Source organism: Neoarius graeffei, chromosome 17 (assembly GCF_027579695.1).
Source record: "Neoarius graeffei isolate fNeoGra1 chromosome 17, fNeoGra1.pri, whole genome shotgun sequence".
NCBI classification, from domain to species: domain Eukaryota; kingdom Metazoa; phylum Chordata; class Actinopteri; order Siluriformes; family Ariidae; genus Neoarius; species Neoarius graeffei.
The window spans coordinates 6,585,230-6,605,561 of record NC_083585.1 but is presented as its reverse complement, the minus strand read 5'-3'; the positions used below and the strand labels follow the sequence as shown (position 1 = coordinate 6,605,561).

At 39.6% G+C, this 20,332-nt stretch overlaps 1 pseudogene; it reads right to left on the bottom strand.

The window, feature by feature from the left end:
- Positions 1 to 1,791: 1,791 nt before the first annotated feature.
- Positions 1,792 to 9,524, bottom strand: LOC132901324 (gastrula zinc finger protein XlCGF26.1-like; annotated as a pseudogene).
- Between the last annotated feature and the right edge of the window lie 10,808 nt (positions 9,525 to 20,332).

Here is a 20,332-nt window from a genome sequence, read left to right as displayed (position 1 = left end):
TTTTGCCTGATATTTCCAATTTTGCCATTGAAAAAACTTCATGAAGCCATCGCTACTACATAATGAAGGTTTGCATGTTTCTGTGGTGGTCTTATTCCTAGTTAATTTTGCTAAAGTATCCCATAAAAATTTAAGATTATTTTTATCATCTTCTATTATGGTGGCGAGAAACATTGAACAAACAGCATTAGAAGCTTGTCTCTGGAGTTCCAGTGGCTCTCATTCCATGATAATTGGAATACTATCAATTTTGTTTGACACCATTTTCTAGTTTTACATGTATTTTGTATGTTTTAAGGTGCATGTGTGATTGTTATACCAAGGTGCTATTTTTTTTTTCTCCTGAATTATTTTCTTTTAAGTGGAGCTACATTATCTAAAGTAAAGCAGAATGTTGACTCGAAGCATTCAGTTGTCTGATCAAGTTCTGTTAGGTCTAATGGGGATCCAATCATAATTGATAACTCTGGGGAAACTACTGATAAAACTTTATGTAGTAGTTGCTGTGAATGTACTTTTGATGTGATAGTGTGAAAGGTGCATATATTATTGTTAAGACATTTAAAAAAAGATGAGGTAATTGTCTGAGGGAGCATCAGACTGTGGAAGTATGACTACATTTTCTATATTTAATACAAATGCAAGTGCTAGATCGAGAGTGTGACCACTAGGAATCATACAAAAACCTGAACAAAAATAGGGTTAGGTCCTATGACATTCTGATTCACGCCTACTGAATCTAGAATGGACACGGATGCTGTTCTCAGAGTCTTCCAGGTGATCAAAACAAATAATATCGCTAACAATTAATTTGTTGTCTAAAAGATACAACCAGGTTTGAGAAATTCCGCAAATTCAGAAAGAACTTCAGAATACAAACCAAGGGTCTGTAAATAATTAGTTGACTCAACTGCATTGATTTTTTTTTTTAGCTACATACATTAGGATAAAGAAGTTCAAGCATAATGAATTTTTGTTCAGGTTTTTGTACAATTCCTAGATTATTATAAACAACTTTGATGCCTTCTCCTAAACCAGTGAGACGAGGTGGATGCATGTAGTTGGACGAGCTTCATTTAAGTGGTCCGTACTCATTTGGTTTGATCGACATTTCCATTAAACAAAATTCTGATCAGTAATAATTCCATGAATAGTCAGTCTCATACTGCAGTACTACACTGATAGTTACATAGATTATTTGTATGGTGGTAATTAATGACTACTTAAGAGCAAAAGAAAACATTAATAGTCTCATTTTAAACATCACTATAAGGTTACATATTTTAAAAGTCACAGAACACTGGCCGACAGCCAAAATGCTTCTGAAATTTAGTCAAGCTTTACTAATTCAAGATTGCGGAGAACAAAAATGAAACTTAAATTGTTCACTGGCTCGTTTTCAAGATTGGCTCGATGAATAAATCTATGAGTGGGTTTGGATAGTACTTACTTTTTTTTTGCAAAACAATGAATGATGCAATCATCAGTCAACTGACATCACTCTGCTGAACAAACGGTCATATCAGCTCAAAAAAAAAAAAATCATACAGTGCTATGCACTCGAGATCAAGTCTTTGCTTGACAAGAGACAAGCTGCAAAATAAATAAATAAATAAATAAATAAATAACCCATTGCATACACACAGACACACAGAACAAGGACTAAACCTATTCAGTACTTATTTTTTGCAATTTGGTTCATAATACATTTTATTTATATAAACTTTTTGCTGATTTTCTAGTGTTACATAAAGAGAACAGGTGAAATATCATGTAAACCAACCATAAACACACAAGACCTAGTTTTACAATTTATACTTAAAACATTACGATCTACACAATGCACATAAGTATAAAATCTAAAAATCAGCTGATTAACTGTCACTTCTAATTCAACACACCAAATTTCATAATAGCCAATTCCATCGCTGAAGCAGACAACTTCTGAAAAATTACTGACCAGTGTAACATGAATAAAGTTCAAAGTACAGGTCATTTTCAGTCAAAACTGTAATAACCATATTTAATTTGACAACTTTAAATCATGCAATGTCTCCGAGTTAGTGCACTTGAAGGTCTTAAATGTAACTAAATAAGCAAAGACCTTTCCACACCATGATCAGTTATACAGCTTCTGTCCTACGTGAATGTGCTGGTGTCGTTGGAGATGACTGATGACTAAAACTCTTCCCACACTATGAGCAGTGATACGGCTTCTCTCCTGTGTGAATGCACTGGTGTCGTTGGAGAAGACTCTGACGAGTAAAACTCTTCCCACACTATGAGCAGTGATATGGCTTCTCTCCTGTGTGAATGCGCTGGTGTTGTTGGAGATGACCCTGCTGAGTAAAACTCTTCCCACACTGTGAGCAGTGAAACGGCTTCTCTCCTGTGTGAATGCGCTGGTGTTGTTGGAGATGACACTGCTGAGTAAAACTCTTCCCACACTGTGAGCAGTGATGCAGTTTCTCTCCTGTGTGAATGCGTTGGTGTCGTCGGAGAGCACTCGGCTGAGTAAAACTCTTCCCACACTGTGAGCAGTGATGCAGTTTCGCTCCTATGTGAATGTGCTGGTGTCGTTGGAGATCACTCTGCTGAGTAAAATTCTTTCCACACTGTGAACAGTGATACGGCTTCTCTCCTGTGTGAATGCGCTGATGGATTTGGAGATGACTCCGATGAGTAAAACGCTTTCCACACTGTGAGCAGTGAAACGGCTTCTCTCCTGTGTGAATGCGCTGGTGTTGTTGAAGAGCACTCTGATGAGTAAAACTCTTCCCACACTGTGAGCAGTGAAACGGCTTCTCTCCTGTGTGACTGTACTGGTGTCGTCGGAGAGCACTCTGTTCAGTAAAACTCTTCCCACACTGTGAACAGTGATACGGTTTCTCTCCTGTGTGAACGCGCTGGTGTCGTTGGAGATTATTCTGACGAGTAAAACTCTTCCCACACTGTGAGCAGTGATATGGCTTCTCTCCTGTGTGACTGTGCTGGTGTCGTCGGAGAGCACTCTGTTCAGTAAAACTCTTCCCACACTGTGAGCAGTGATACGGCTTCACACCTGTGTGAATGCGCTGGTGTCGTTGGAGATTACTCTGCTGAGTAAAACTTTTCCCACACTGTGAGCAGTGATACGGCTTCTCTCCTGTATGAATGCGCTGGTGTCGTTGGAGAGCACCCTGTTCAGTAAAACTCTTCCCACACTGTGAGCAGCGATACGGCTTCTCTCCTGTGTGAATGCGCTGGTGTGTTTGGAGAGCACTCTGATGAGTAAAACTCTTTCCACACTGTGAGCAGTGATACGGCTTCTCTCCTGTGTGAATGCGCTGGTGTGTCTTGAGTGCATTCTGATAACTAAAACTCTTTTCACAATCTGAGCAGTGGTGAATTTCCTTCTGTATATCATTATGGGAAGTATCAGAATGGATAATATCAGTTGATGTTGGCTGACGACTGGAGCATTTGGAGGGGATCTGAAGCTCATATTTAATCTCTCCTGATTCTCGCAGTCTCGCATCCTCTTCATCGTGGCATCTCTGGATGTGTTTGTCGAGGTAAATTTGAGATGCATCGGAACGAGGGCATGTGGAGCAGGAAAAGACTTGCAGCAGAGCGTTCTTTACTTCTGGAGAAACGAAAGGACAAAAATAAATTGAACATGAAATGCAACAAGATAAAATATAACACCACTAACCCAATGTAAGGAGTGTTTTTACTGAAACTTAATCAAGATTCTACATGAATTAAGACTGAGACAAAAACAAAAGCTTGCGGACTAAGTTACAGCAGCCTCGAGCTTGGAATACCGGGAGATTCAATAAGGTCCTGGAACAGCAGCTATGCACAGCATTGGCCATAGCCCCGTGGGTCTGAGCGACCAAAGGGGAGTTGTTGGTTCCTGTTGGACATCATGTCAAGTCTAGGTAATGGAAAGCCTAGCCTTATTTACATCTCATCCAGGATTGAGAAGGAAACTCAGCCCTCACATTCAAGGTTCTGAAAGATCCAAAAATGGGCCTTATTTATCAAACTGGATATGAATAGATTTATTTGCAAATAGTTTCTAGTAGCATTGACACAAGCAAATCTATATATTTTCTATCTGGATTTTATATATGGATTAGGTTGTCAAGTTTAAAACACTTATTAAAAGGTGCCATTCCACCAAAAACGTTTAAGATTGGCTCTTTTTGAAATACCATAGTTCACTCCGAGTTGCATATGCATGCTAGATGTGAAAATGTAATTCTACTCCCATTCCCTGTATTAGCCTATGCAAGAAAATAGTTGGGAAAACGAGCACATCTGAAAAAGCCCTACGAACTTGCGCAAGTTCGAAAATTCGTAGTCATGGCCTCGCCCACCTTGGCTTGTGACCGCCCACGGGAAGAAAGTTCGGATTTAAGTGCAAGGAGAGATAGCAGAGCCCATCTCGTCAGTAGCTAATGAAGAGGACCTAACAGCAAGTTGAAAACATGGCTGAACAAGTTCGTGCCTGTGTTATCTGTGGCAGTAACACATCAACATTGCATTTCTTGCCCAAGATAGAAGAGGTGAAGAAGAAATGGTTGGAATTTATCTTTGGAACACCACCAGCGAAGTGTAATGCAACGTTAGTACTGTGTTCTGATAATTTCAACCACAGTGACTTTTCAAACTTTGGTGCCTTCAGTAGTGGTTTTTCTTCGAGGTTGCATTTAATCCCTGGATCTGTGCCATCAAGATGATCGACCACCAGCTCACAAGCTGTAAGTAAAACATGAACTTTTTGTTTGAAGGTTTTTGTTACAAAATAGCATGTTCATATTCTCCACGTTAGCATGCATGACATGGTCACAAGCCAGGCAGGGATGAGAGTTTTCCGCTTTTTCTGAATAAAAAAACGACCTTTTTATATTATGCCAAATCTGTTGAGAATTTTTTTTTTATTAATTTCGGGGGGTTGGGGTTTGTTCCTTCATGCTGTCCAAACTTCATTAACTCCAACGATGTTTACACATTATTTGTAAGTCGCCATCTTTAATCTCGTTGAATGTGATGTAAAATTCGTGTTATCTACACTGCTATTGGTCAAAACATCGATGTCGAGACCATAATAGCCAATCAAAACAGTTTTTACCAAGACACCCACATCCGCTTGTTCTGACCCACTGGAGGTAGCATCACAGTGCTGTTAGCCAATCAGAGGTAACACATTTACGTCATGAATATTAATGAATAAGAGCTGAAATCCTGTTGTTCTCCTGCCACCCACTCCACCAGCAAACTAGAACAGCCTGAAACAGGAGAACCACAGCATTTTTTTCACCAAAACCGGCTCACAGGGCATTCATTCATACTTGAGACCACCGCACAATTAATGAAAAAACAATGCAATGAGACCTTTAATTTCCATTACACACAAATTTCATGAAATTAAGTTTTGTGGGATTTTGTGAAAACCAGTTGATTCATATTAAAATAATTGATGAAAGCAAGCCAACATCCATAAATTAAGACATATAACAATAGTCATTTAATTTAAATGTAAGTGTATAAAAAAAAAAAAAAGGGACACTGCATCGGTTCAGATTGCATTCAAGTAGTTCTGCAGTAGTGTAGGAATTTCCTTCCTGCAGTATTTGAAGAATGCCATGATGTGATTTGTAGTAATAAAGCAGTCAAACCTCCATGTGTTTAATTGTTCATTAATTCAATCGGACCCTATTTGTTCCTTAACATGTTGAAGTTCTTCAGCTGCAAGAGTTTAAAGTGCATATCCTGGACCAATTTCTTTTTTTTTTTAATATGAAAGTATGTCCCTTTACACACTCATCCAGAAGGGTAATTTTGCACAAGGGCATCTGTCGACAGCAGAAAAAAAAAATAATAATAAAATGCATCTGGAAAAATCCCAAGGGAGTCTGGAGCCAGATTCGTGACATTACCTGCAGAAGCGCCAGCAGGCTGTGCAAGCTTTGCACGGTTTCAGTGCACAGCCTGTGTAGACCAAGCACTCCCATTTCTCTCTCATTGTCTGGTCTTTTGGAAAATTATGAGTAATCCCATCATGACTGGTGTTGCTACACCCTCCTACGATACATCTGTTAACCATTTTAATAATTACGTGATAACATTGAAGAAATTTGCAGAAAACCACCAGGTCGTTTTCTCATAAACAAACCAGCGCTGACGTAGGATTCAGAGGGAGGCGTCCCGCACGCGACGTCACGAAAATCAATGTTTGGCGGGAAATCCAAATGCCAAGTTTTTTCAGAGGCAGACCAATTCGCCTCAAATGGCTTGATTTCAACTGAATTTTTCTGGTACTGCGCAAGGTAAAAAAAGAAATGACATTGATCTTGCTCCTGAATTTACCCGTGATATGCACTTTAAGGAGCTAAAATTTAACATAATTAAAAAGTTCTCCTCCATGGTATGACTCTTGTGGAATTATTGAATTCCATAAAAATACTAAAATTGTTATTGCTTGTTAAATTGCTTGATAATATAATCCTCACATATGCTCCTGAAATAAAGCAAATGTGTTGCAATTGATTTGTTTAATGGTTGATGGGTTTGACTGACATCTGCATTATCCAATTAACAACTTCGCTTGGTTCAGACACACTGCATGTGTGTTCAACAAACTTCTTTCCAGCCAGCTGGTTATATTGCAATAAAAGGTATTATAATGCCCCCCCAGTGTTTCTGTAATATGGAGAGGTCTGACATTATCCTATATTATGTGTTTGCTGTGACAGGGCATTCCCCCCCTCCGATTTCTCCCCAATTTTCTCCCTAATTTAGCCATGGCCAATTCCCACCCATCAGACTCCTCTCCAGTATCACATAACAGCTACCAACCAGGGAGGGCTATCATGTGCTTCCTCCAAGACAAGAAACACCAGTTGACCACGTTTTACTCATACAATGTCAGGGGGCTGTAAAGCACACTCGGACAAAAGCCCAATCCACTTACTTCCTATTAAATGTGCTCTCACACACCCATGACTGGCCAGTGTAACTGACAGGGCAGAGAAGAGAGAGCATGCCATCTCTCCCTCCCAGAGAGCCCAGACAATTTTGCTCTCTTGAGCTCCCAACCACAGATGATTGTGGCATCATCAGGATTTGAAAGTGGCAATATCTGGATGATGGGGAGGATGACAAGGACAACACCTTTCTGCTGTGCCACTCGGGATCCACAGGGAATGAATTTTACGCTACTTCTGGTTAAACTGGGCATGATGAATAAAACTACAATAATATCTTGTGGTTTACTATATACAGTGGTGCTTGAAAATTTGTGAACCTTTTAGAATTTTCTATATTTCTGCATAAATATGACCTAAAACATCATCAGATTTTCACACAAGTCCTAAAAGTCGATAAAGAGAACCCAGTTAAACAAATGAGACAAAAATATTATACTTGCTCATTTATTTATTGAGGAAAATGATCCAATATTACATATGAGTGGCAAAAGTATGTGAACCTCTAGGATTAGCAGTTATTTTGAAGGTGAAATTAGAGTCAGGTGTTTTCAATCAATGGGATGACAATCAGGTGTGAGTGGGCACCCTGTTTTATTAAAAAAAAAAACAGGGATCTATTAAAGTCTGATCTTCAAAACACACGTTTGTGGAAGTGTATCATGACATGAACAAAGGAGATTTCTGAGGACCTCAGAATAAGCATTGTTGATGCTAATCAGGCTGGAAAAGGTTACAAAACCATCTCTAAAGAGTTTGGATTCCACCAATCCACAGTCAGACAGATTGTGTACAAGTTGAGGAAATTCAAGACCGTTGTTACCTTCCCCAGGAGTGGTGGACCAACAAAGATCACTCCAAGAGTAAGGTGTGTAATAGTCGGCAAGGTCACAAAGGACCCCAGAGTAACTTCTAAGCAACTGAAGGCCTCTCTCACATCGGCTAATGTTACTGTTCATGAGTCCACCATCAGGAGAACACTGAACAACAATGGTGTGCATGGTAGGGCTGCAAGGAGAAAGCCACTGCTCTCCAAAAAGAACATTGCTGCTCGTCTGCAGTTTGCTAAAGATCATGTGGACAAGCCAGAAAGCTATTGGAAAAATGTTTTGTGGACGGATGAGACCAAAATAGAACTTTTTGGTTTAAATGAGAAGCGTTATGTTTGGAGAAAGGAAAACACTGCATTCCAACATAAGAACCTTATCCCATCTGTGAAACATGGTGGTGGTACTATCATGGTTTGGGCCTGTTTTGATGCATCTGGGCCAGGACAGCTTGCCATCATTGATGGAACAATGAATTCTGAATTATACCAGTGAATTCAAAAGGAAAATGTCAGGACATCTGTCCATGAACTGAATTTCAAGAGAAGGTGGGTCATGTAGCAAGACAATGACCCTAAGCACACAAGTCGTTCTACCAAAGAATGGTTAAAGAAGAATAAAAGTTAATGTTTTGGAATGGCCAAGTCAAAGTCCTGACCTTAATCCAATCAAAATGTTGTGGAAGGACCTGAAACGAGCAGTTCATGTGAGGAAACCCACCAACATCCCAGAGTTGAAGCTGTTCTGTACGGAGGAATGGGCTAAAATTCCTTCAAGCCGGTGTGCAGGACTGATCAACAGTGACCAGAAACGTTTACTTCCAGTTATTGCTGCACAAGGGGGTCACACCAGATACTGAAAGCAAAGGTTCACATATTTTTGCCACTCATATATGTAGTACTGGATAGTTTTCCTCAATAAATAAATGACCAAGTATAATATTTTTGTCCCATTTGTTTAACTGGGTTCTCTTTATCTACTTTTAGGACTTGGGTGAAAATCTGATGATGTTTTGGGTCATACTTATGCAGAAATATAGAAAATTCTAAAGGGTTCACCAACTTTCAAGCACCACTGTAGTCAGTTTCACAATAGCAAGATATGCAGTGGGCCAACTTCACGTGTCTCAAAGGAAGCTGATAGACTTCGCCCTCTCTGGTTGGTCACAGTCATATGATGAAGACCACCTACCTGGTTGGTGGAACAGGCCAAAATGAGTTCTCTGGGAAATGTTCTAGTTATTGCAGACTGCATTGTACAACAGCTTTCATCCCAGAAACACGTCACAAAATGATGCAGAAAATAACCTCTATAACCTCTTGGACAAAAGTAACACCTTGCTGTCTGGTTGTTTCTGTAGGTGCAGGACTGAGTTCTTTGGTGTACTCCTCTTCATGCCACACCAAGAGCTCCTGTCCTGGGTTAATGGATCGACAGCAACGATACAGAATTCCCCCTTGATACTCAAATGCCACAAGATTCTGTTCTTCTTCATTACGGGCACAATTCACATACCTAAAAGAGTGAGGCAAAGTTTCAGAAAAAGGTAAAAATCAGATCAGAGTGGAGATATCAATGACATGAAGATAAAGTTCTTCCAACAAATGAGGAGCTGTAAAATCAAATCACTAAAACGACCCAACAGCTGGTGTACTGCTCACCTCATCCAATTCACATGCGTCTCTCTTTTGGCATCGATGTATTCTTCACACTGCATGCTCCTGTATACCTGTAGAAAAATACCACATTTACTTTTTTTTTTACACAATATATGGCTTTAAATGAGGTTTACAGAAACAAGAACAATGGCTCATGCCAATATTATTAAGCCTCATGAAGGCTGAATTAAAGGTTTTTGACTGTATCGTAAGATTCACAAAACAGCTGACAAGCTCTGAGATTAATTTATTAACTATAGGAAAATGCAGGCAAGGCTTTATCAGAATTTAGGCAAAGGAAAGGTTTCTCATAAAAAGGCTTTACTTCTGACATGGCAAAGCTGTGCTGTGAATCAGACCTCTCTGATAAATATCTGTCCCTTGTGTTTTGGTCTCTAAACAGACAGCTACAAAAATACACAACTTTAAAAGTCAGTTCTGTCCCTAAATGGGTTTTATATAAAATATTTTTAATCTGTACAAGTAATATTTATTTGGGCGCTAATGTTGTTTTAGTTCAGTGTAGCAGTGTTCATCTTTAATTTAAATGATTTTAAATTTACTTTTAGTCTTGTGTCCTGAAAATAGTTACATTTTAGTTTTTTTTTTTGGTCAAGATTACATCAATGGAACTCAATTTTAATTTTAGTCTAATTCTATCAATGTTTTAATCATAATTTCCTCAGATAGTTGCATGGTACTTGTAAAACATGCCCTGCAGTTTTAGGAGGGCCTGTTGCAGCAGGGGTTTAGCTGGATTCCCCCCCCCCACCATATGGCTAGTTGTCACTATGCAGAAGTTACAGTACTCAGCGTAAATGAGTAAACTCCCTTCAGGGCTCGAAATTCGCGGTGGTCTGGTCACCCGAGGCGACTTAATTTGTCATTTGGCAGGTCATTCCTGTCACTAGCCAGCCTGGCTGGCTAGTTGAAAATAAAAGATATATATGAAGCGAAGATTCACACACCGTCAACTAAAGGCGCCACATATCAAGTGTGTGCCGTGTCCGTGTTAATCGATGTGTTTATCGGCAGAACGGAAACTACCGAAGAATTCCGAATCATATCGTGTACGAGTCAGGCTGTCGTTTTTTTCACTACTGTGCATGCATATAAACGTATCTCGTTGAATATCGCGGTAAATCACGTGTCGCATTGAACCAGGTGGGTGGAGCACAGAAGCACAGCAGGCCAGAACTAAGTTCTCAATGAACTATTTATTGCTCGCTTTTCAGCCTTTTATCACTTCCCAGCCGTGTGCGCGCATGCACACACATGTTCTGGTTGGGGAGAGCTCCCTTTCTCTGCTCTCCTCTCCTTTTAAAGGGTGTGGTCACTGGGGAAGATACACAAACAGGTTAATCCCCATCAGGTGCAATGATTCCATCACTTACCTTCCCTGACTCCGCCCTCCATTCACAGACCGCCGCTTGGCCACGCCCCCGCTGTCACATCACGTTATCAAATTCAATAGATGTGGCCACATTATCGCCCATTTAAACACGTGTTTTTGCTGTTGTTTACATTTACATCTGCCAAAGCTACGTTGTGATGTGGAATTTTCTGAAAGGTGTACAGAAACCGCCAGAGACGGGGACAAAGCCACCTTGGTCTGAAGAGGAGAAAAAGGCCGCTGATAAAGCGTACGAGAAGGAGAAATGACAAAGGACTTATAAGCAAACGTGGGAGCAGGGTAGGCCTTGGCTGCGATACGATTTTTATGGAATAATTATTTTTTTTCAAGTTGATTCCTTGTCAATATGAAGCTCCTAATGCTTTCTCTCTCAAATGGTTAAATACAGAAAGCATGTTGGACATATTTTGGGTGCTATAGTCATGATAGTAAGTATATTTGTTTTCAATAGTCATGCACCAAGTTGCCAAGTTTTCCAATATATTATTATTTGTTGAGATTATATTATGGTGCTCTGTGCTGTTCTCATTTATGTATTTAACAACAGTATCAAAATACTCGGGTATTGAAATGCACATTAGTCATGAACAATGGTAACTACTCTCTTTTGCATTATTTTTGACAGAAGTAAAATTCATACATGAACAAATTTTGGCTAGTTGATTTTCTGTTTGTCTCGTTACTTCGGAAGGTAACTAGTCCGGCTGGCTGGTGAAAAAAAATATATGAATTTCTAGGCCTGCCCTTTGAAAAGTAACATCTCATCTCATCTCATTATCTCTAGCCGCTTTATCCTTCTACAGGGTCGCAGGCAAGCTGGAGCCTATCCCAGCTGACTACGGGCAGGGTACACCCTGGACAAGTCGCCAGGTCATCACAGGGCTGACACATAGACACAGACAACCATTCACACTCACATTCACACCTATGGTCAATTTAGAGTCACCAGTTAACCTAACCTGCATGTCTTTGGACTGTGGGGGAAACCGGAGCACCCGGAGGAAACCCACGCGGACACGGGGAGAACATGCAAACTCCACACAGAAAGGCCCTCGCCGGCCCCGGGGCTCGAACCCAGGACCTTCTTGCTGTGAGGCGACAGCGCTAACCACTACACCACCGTGCCGCCTGAAAAGTAACATTTTAAACAATATCTCAATGAACACAAACAATTTCCAAAATGTTGACAAGACAAAGTTTAATATAACATCTGTTTAACTTATAACATGAAAGTAAGGTTAATAATATAACTTGGATTACACATTTTTTCAGTTTTACTCAAATTAGGGTGGTGCAAAAATGAGTACACCCCACAACAAAAACTACTACATCTAGCACTTTGTATGGCCTCCATGATTTTTAATGACAGCACCAAGTCTTCTAGGCATGGAATGAACAAGTTGGCGATATTTTGCAACATCAGTCTTCTTCCATTCTTCAACAATGACCTCTTTTAGTGACTGGATGCTGGATGGAGAGTGATGCTCAACTTCTCTTCAAAATTCCCCAAAGAAAATAATTTCTTTACACCACAAAGGTGAAAGCTACAAGATGATCAGCAAAGCTTTACTTATCAGTTAGAATACTACAGGGAATTCTGAAGAGACAAGTTGAGCATCACTCTCCATCCAGCATCCAGTATCTGCACATTTTTCAAGTACAAATTTAAAGACTTTTAAGACTTTTTCAAGACCTCTAAATGGAAAAATTAAGACTGTACCATGGCAAAGAAAATTATAAATACAACAACTTAAAACTTTTCTGCAACAGTTTTTTTTTACCAACTTTAAGAAGAATGCACACAATTGGTGAACAACAGGGTGCATCAATGGCAACTGTTAGACATGCAAACAGCTGAAGCAAAGTCGTGTGTTTTGGGCTGCAGAACTACTGTAGCTGCAAGGAGAAGACTGGTGTTTATGGAGAAAACACCATGAATCATTTCAAAAATGAAAACAAACGGCAAGTAGAACCAGCTGAACAACCTTAGCCGGCATTATTTCAATCCCCAAAGATTATCTTTGATGTGCGATTGTGTCCGACAGCAAAATCAGTCTGATTGTCGTACAGTATACAGCTGGCTGAGGAAGTTCTCGAGTATCTTCTGCATTATAGCAGATAACAACAAACCTATTTATGCAGTCATACAATTATCAGAGCGTTACATTAAACACAGAAAAACAACTGTCACCTTTCATAACCATTATCAATATTAATCAATGTGTTGTAATAACTAAACTAATTATCATTAGTTCAATTGTTATATCAATGTTCATTATTCAAAAATAATCATTATGATCTATAATCCATGAATAATTGTACTACTACTAACTACTTTTTTTAATAATAATTAAAAAAACCTCAATTTTATAACATTTTAATCACTACTTATTAGCTATATTAATTAATAATTAATAGAGTAGCAATTATTATAATTCAGTATTATTACTACTTAATTAATAAGCAGTGATAATCAAAATGTAATTTAATAATTAATAAGTAGCAATTATCATCAACTACTACTTAATAAGTAGTGATTATTAAAATGCTATAAAATTGAGTTAAGATTAGTTAAAATTATTAAAATAGTAGTAATTATTATTAGTAGTGATACAATTATTCATGGATTATAGATAATTTGTTTTTAATAGTGAACACATTGATATAACAATTGTACTGATAACATTAACAAGTATTACTAGTAGTGTTATTGTTCATTATTATTATTAGTAGTAGTACAGTTATTTTATATCAATGTTCACTATTTAATTTGTTTGTATTCTACCAATTACTACTTTTTAATAATTATTTGTAATAATTTTTAATAACTTAATTTTATAACATTTAATAATCCCTAGTACTTATTAATCACTAATTCATAAGTAGTAAGGCCAAAAAAAAAAAAAAAAAGGGTTTTTTTCCGGTTACGTAGATTTCAAAACTAGGGTCGGTAGGCACGCATTTTTTTTTTTTGAATTTTTTTTCAAGATGGCTGCCATAACCTATATTTAGACAGGAATAATTTCACAAAATATAATGAATTTCTTTGCAGGTCACCCAAGTTACCACCTTCTGATGAATCTGATGCAGCATGAGACACCTTTTAACATGAATTTTTCTGTAAATATAACAGCTCAATACACCATGAGAGAGAGAGAGAGAGAGAGAGCAGCCCCTCCCCTCTCTGCTCCCTGAGTGGAGCTCGTCGCCTTGGTAACGGTGCAGGGAAAAGAGCGCTTTTTTTCCCCCTCAGAGTTCCCTCTCCTCAAACAACGCTGATTTACACGGAAACAAAAGGAGCTATTCACAAATTTGTTTCAGATGGAGTGCTACAAGGCTCCCATGAACACATTAATGTAATTTCTTTGTCCCTAGTGTAAAAAATGTGGACACTAGAGCGAGTTAAAAACAAGTGACTTTTCTGATTTTGCAGTAAAAGCGCTGCCACGTTTATAATGTGAGTCTATGGGGCAGCGCGCCTGTCCGCTCCTTACTTTCAGGCTTCTCATTCAAAAGCTGTAAGTCCTATCGCTCAGGTAGACACATTGTGTGAATCAAGACAAGTGTGACTACAACTTTTGAGAAAATTGTGTGTGTAGAGTGAAAATTGTGGCTGAGAAAACAGTTTAAATGAGAAAGTTAGAGCTTTTTTTTTTTCAAGCTGCCTACACTCTAAACTCCTGAGCTCCACTGGTGTGTAACGCCATAGACACCCATTATAAAGTCTGAATTTCTCCAGATTTGCTCATGGTGTTTGATCTGTGACTGATCAAGAAGTATAGAACCTATAGCAAAAAAGTTGAATGCCAGATCCACACAGGAGAATTTTGTCTCCGCTTTAAAGTTTGAATCATGTCTCTAGGTGAAAGACAAAATAAGCGTCATCTCTGCTTCTGTTCCCTCCGACGGCCCCGACACACTACTGCCTCCGCTGAGTGCGCGCGCACACACCGCATGTCGGGGCCGCGGATGAGTTACTCTCCCCTGATCAACGAAGTCGGCGGGGAATTTGTGGTTATTATTGGTACAAACAGCGCGAATCACAACTTAAATGAGTGCGGTTCAGTTTGACATTGTCAGTCCGTTAGATAAACATTTAATTTTATTAAAATTGAAAATTAATATTTAGAGCCTGTGGGCTACAAAAATAATAGTCATTAAAGTAGCCGGCTGGACTTAATTGCGTAGTCGGCTGTATGGCTGGCAGCCGGCGCTTGTGGAAAGCCCTGATTTTCCCAGTGAGTGACAAAAACTTCCAGTTCACGCGGTTGGGTTATATGTAAAAGTTGCGACTGGGAAAAAAACGAAAAAAAAGTTTAGGGTCGGGCGGTACGGATTAGGGTCGGTCGGGTAACCGGAAACACACTTTTTTTTTTGGCCCAATGATTAATAATCAATAATAATTACTACTACTAATTATTATTAGTGGTTGTTAATATTATTCTTATTATATTAAAAAAATTGTAGACGATAGGTAATAAAAACTTTTTATACAAATTATTTATATTGTACTATATTTTGAATTATTGTATTTTCTGTAGTTCTTTTTGAGTTTTGAAATAAAAGTTGTTTATACATTTATATTAAACGTAGTACAATAAACAATGTTAATTATGTAAAAAATGATGCTAATTATAATTAATTATGTCCTATAAATCCCATTTTCAACCTGACTCGTGCGCATGCGCGAACCCCCCTGCATTTCACTCCGGAGCGCTTGACCTCTAACGCACGCGCCTCGTGTCCATGAAAAACCAGTTTCCCAGTCCGCCGTGTCCCCAGCACTGCGTTATCGTCTTTAAAACACATGTGCGATCCAGCGCTTTCTATCCCAAATGATTCTTCTCCTTATTTGGGGGGGCATTTGTCATCCCCCAACCACTTGTCGTTAAACAGACATCTTCCCATAATTATCAACGCTTTCAACCGCCCACGTAAGCTACCTGTGTATCTCTCACTCTTCACAAGCACCACACCACACTTCCTCCAGGAGCCTCCTAACCTTAGTTCTTGTTCTACAGAATGCACAGAACCAATGCTGCCCCCAAAAGGTACGCTGGTCACTTTTAAAATTACAGTTAAAAAAAAATACCCCAGACCGGATGAAGACATTTTACTCGTTCGGTCCAATATTAAATTTAATACCTCCCTTTCGAAAATTCCAGTCATTCCAAACAATTTAAGATGTTTTTAGGCCTTGAAAACCCAAAGTTGTATTTAAGACTTAAGGACCCGCAGGAACCCTGCACTAAAAGAGGTCATTGTTGAAGAATGGAAAAAGACTGATGTTGCAAAATGTCGCCAACTTGTTCATTCCATGCCTAGAAGACTTGGTGTTGTCATTAAAAATCATGGAGGCCATATACAAAGTACTAGATGTAATAGTTTTTGTTGTGGGGTGTACTCATTTTTGCACCACCCTAATTTGAAGTAAAACTGAAAAATGTGAAATCTAAGTTATATTATTAACATTACTTTCATGTTATAAGTTGAACAGATGTTATATTAAACTTTGTCTTGTCAACATTTTGGAAATTGTGTTCATTGAGATATTGTTTAAAATGTTACTTTTCAAAGGGGGTGTACTCATTTACACTGAGCACTGTATGTGGAGATAGCCACGACTGTAAGGGTGATGAGTGCTATTTTCATATGAAGACGTTACTTTGTTCAGACCAATGCCGTGTGTGTCCTGACTCGTATACCTGTTAGAATCCAGGAGTATTATGAAAGCCATGCGAGCAGGGAAGTGAGCGAGTCTAGCAAACCGGATTCACTCCCACTTCCCAACTATGGTCAGGAATGTGAAAAAGAGGGAAGGCAACATACTGGAATGGATTTTGCTAAGGATATTTCCCCTAGCTGTAAAAATTCCCTTGAGAAGCTAGCTAGGATGACTGTCTGAACAGAACCAGCTATCTTGAGTCACGTTTATTCATCAGAGCATAATGAACAGAGATTTTGTTTTGCCGTGCTTTTACCGGCCCTCTCTGTTGGCCTGTCATTTTGGGTTCACATGACAGCATACGTGTTCTCACCAGTCAATCAAACCAAGTTAGCTAATGCACATTAACATTCTACACTAATGCAAAAGCAGTGGGCAGCAGTGAAACAAAAGCCATGAAAGGTCAAAAATTAAAGGAGGGGCCAAAAACAAACAAACCAGGGATTAGAGGCATAGGCTTCCAAATGTTTAAAAAAAAAAAAAAAATCTACATACTGTTTGGGCATCAGCACCCTGAATTGGCCTGCAATACCATTTTCAAGGACCAGAATGAAGAGCTTAAAATGGACATTAAAACATAGCTATTGAGGTATTTCACCTGACATCACAGGGTCACGTGACGCCCCGATGTCCGCCATTTTGGATGGCAAGCTAGCTAATGTCAACAACAGTAGCTGGTATGTTACTATAGCAATGTTTACATTCAGTCATTTGGATGACTGTTAAAACCTTTCAGTCTCAAGTTTTTCCTTTACTGGATTTACTAGTTTACTGAGCCAGCCCGCCCCGGAGCGCGCGCTAGCTAGCGCCAGCCCGCCCCGGAGCGCGCGCTAGCTAGCGCCAGCCCGCCCCGGAGCGCGCGCTAGCTAGCGCCAGCCCGCCCCGGAGCGCGCGCTAGCTAGCGCCAGCCCGCCCCGGAGCGCGCGCTAGCTAGCGCCAGCCCGCCCCGGAGCGCGCGCTAGCTAGCGCCAGCCCGCACCGGAGCGCGCGCTAGCTAGCGCCAGCCCGCCCCGGAGCGCGCGCTAGCTAGCGCCAGCCCGCCCCGGAGCGCGCGCTAGCTAGCTAGCTAGCGCCAGCCAGCCAGCCCCGGAGCGCGCTCAGTAAACTAGTAAATACAGTAAAGGAAAAACTTAACGGGCCATGTCTCAACAGACTAAGTTATTTAAATGACATTTAATAACATTTTGTTTATCCTGAGGACCGAAAGTAAATGAAAATGTGAACAAATCTTAGCTGTCAGTGAACAATCCTGGTGGAAGCAGGTAAACGTCGTTCTCTAAGCCTGCTAACCTCAATTTTTGCAAATACCTCTCCCTCTGCTCGCCCTGTAAATGCCCTACGTCGCTGGATAGTGAAGGTGTTTTCTGCATCTCGCTCCTTTTTCTTTTATGTTTTTCGTTTGTCGCCTTCCTCGCATTCAAACTGATTCGAGCCGTGCCGTCCAAAATGGCAGCATCACATGACTTGGTCACGTGAGTGAAATACCTCAATAGACTAGGCTGTTGCCTCTCGCGGTTACCAGAGGACTAGCCCCCTTGTAACCCTAGCTGTATAGGTGAGAGGCCGAGGGCTATGGAAACGAAGGTCAGCACCGCCCAATGTGCCTGACTGTATGGAGCTGGAAGGACTTTAGAGATGGGCTAGGCTGCATGTTCATTTAAAACTGCTGTAACTTGCCGAACCATAACTCACCATCATATGTACCAGAGATTTCCAAGCTTGTTGGGGCTGAAGCACATCAAAGGTCAAATCAGAATGTCAAGGCACACCAAATTAAAGTTGGCTATCGATTATGAAGAATGTCACACACATTATGATGGGCTAGAAGGTCATTTGCAAAATTTGACCCAGATTGCACTACAGCAGATTGTCAAATAATTATTAAAACAGATAGGTAACTCAGACAGGCAATTGTATAATTTATTATTATAAACGTGAGGCAACGCTCATTAGTGTTTTCCATGAGTTACCTAGACTGTAGTGACGGAAGCATTTTCAGAACACAAACACCATTTGATTTGAGACTGATAACATTAACTTTACAGTGTCCACTCCAGTCATCCACTAGTCCAAAAGATAACATCAACAGAGAAGTTAGCATTGATAATTAGCATTCATCAAACTTGAGCTTAGTTAGAGAACGTTAACATCAGCATGTCCGAATCTCATCTCCTCGCTTTAAAACAGTTCACGGTAAAATTTGTAGAGTTTTAGCTTATTTGAGTCAGAAAAGCTGCTAACACATCCGGTAGCATGTATTCGTCATTCAAAACACAAGTGCATGCTCTAACCAGAGTTCAAAATAGGTTTACTTTTGGCTAAAATGAAATTATTCTGCATGCTCTCTCAATATTTTAAATTTTCTAAAAAATAAATAAACCAGTTGAACACAGATAACTAGGGGTCGACTGATAATCGGCCTGGCCGATATATCGGGCCGATATTCTGCATTTTTAGGGTTACTGGTATCGGCCATAATTTCCACCGATATGCCAATAACACGCCTTTTTGCAGCCATTTTGTTCCTAACGCAACTGTCACTGCACGTCCTTTCCTGCACTCGCCTCTGAGTTCAAGAACACGGTCCCGCCCACCACAACATCTGATTTGTTTGGCACAAGAGATATAGCCAATCGACACGTGTAGCTAAACGCTGTGAACTGTTTCAAGGCGGCCGTATGGGCACTTGGGCAGAAGCAGATCCCACTTCAAGGTAAGGACACGCTGCTTTTGCCGCAATAAGTCACAAAAACACAAGTTGCAAAAGCACATCATTATATGTTTACATTCTTCATCTACTACTCATTAAAATTGTCCATTTGCATCTGTGTAGCCAGGCAAACTTAGCTTACGGAAGGAAGCACTTGAATTAGCCTACAACCAACTAGTCTCGCTGAAACTACATGTAATGCTTCCTTCACTACAACATAATCCTCCTAAATTGGGAATATTAGGCTTGGGCATTAAAAGCATTAGAATGTAGATGGTTACTTGTTAAGTTGTTGCATAATAGGGAGTGATAGCCTACTTTATGTTTGAGTTTACTTTTTAAAAAATGATGCAAGCAGCTCCCTACACTTGATTTGTTATTTAAAAACTACTTGAAGTTGGCAAGTCTTACTTAGTTCTTAGTGTAAAAGAATCCAGAGTATATTTTCATTTATTTTCCACTGAAAATGGTGAGCTGTAATATAGTAGGGACTGATTTATTTTTTTTATTGGTGAATATTTTATTATTTTATTTCTCATTTTATTCTAACTAATGTTTGACTTTATTGTACAAATGCTGCTGGCATCTCCCTGCACAAAATTTCATGTTCAATTTTACAATTAAACATACATTTCATGGATATGAAGGTCTGTGTCAGTGTGTGCTATGTTTAATTTCATGTGAATTATAATGTTTACATTTATCGGTTGCTCATATCGGTTATCGGCATCCCAATTCCATAATAATCGGTATCGGCCCTGAGGAAAAAAAAAAACCCACATATCGGTCGATCCCTACAGGTAACCACTTCTGCTTCATTTCTTTGAGGGCTGAAATGTACGCTCTAGTCATTTTTTAAACTGTTTAAGAACTGTTAAACTCCTTAACCATGCTTTGCGAGTGTGGCCTTTTTGCTGTGGCAGCACCATTCATATCGATACAACCAGTGTGTTTATGCTTAAATTATTAAAGCACAAAATTGTTTTGTGCAAGTTCTTCATAGATCTAAAACTTTTAATTTTGC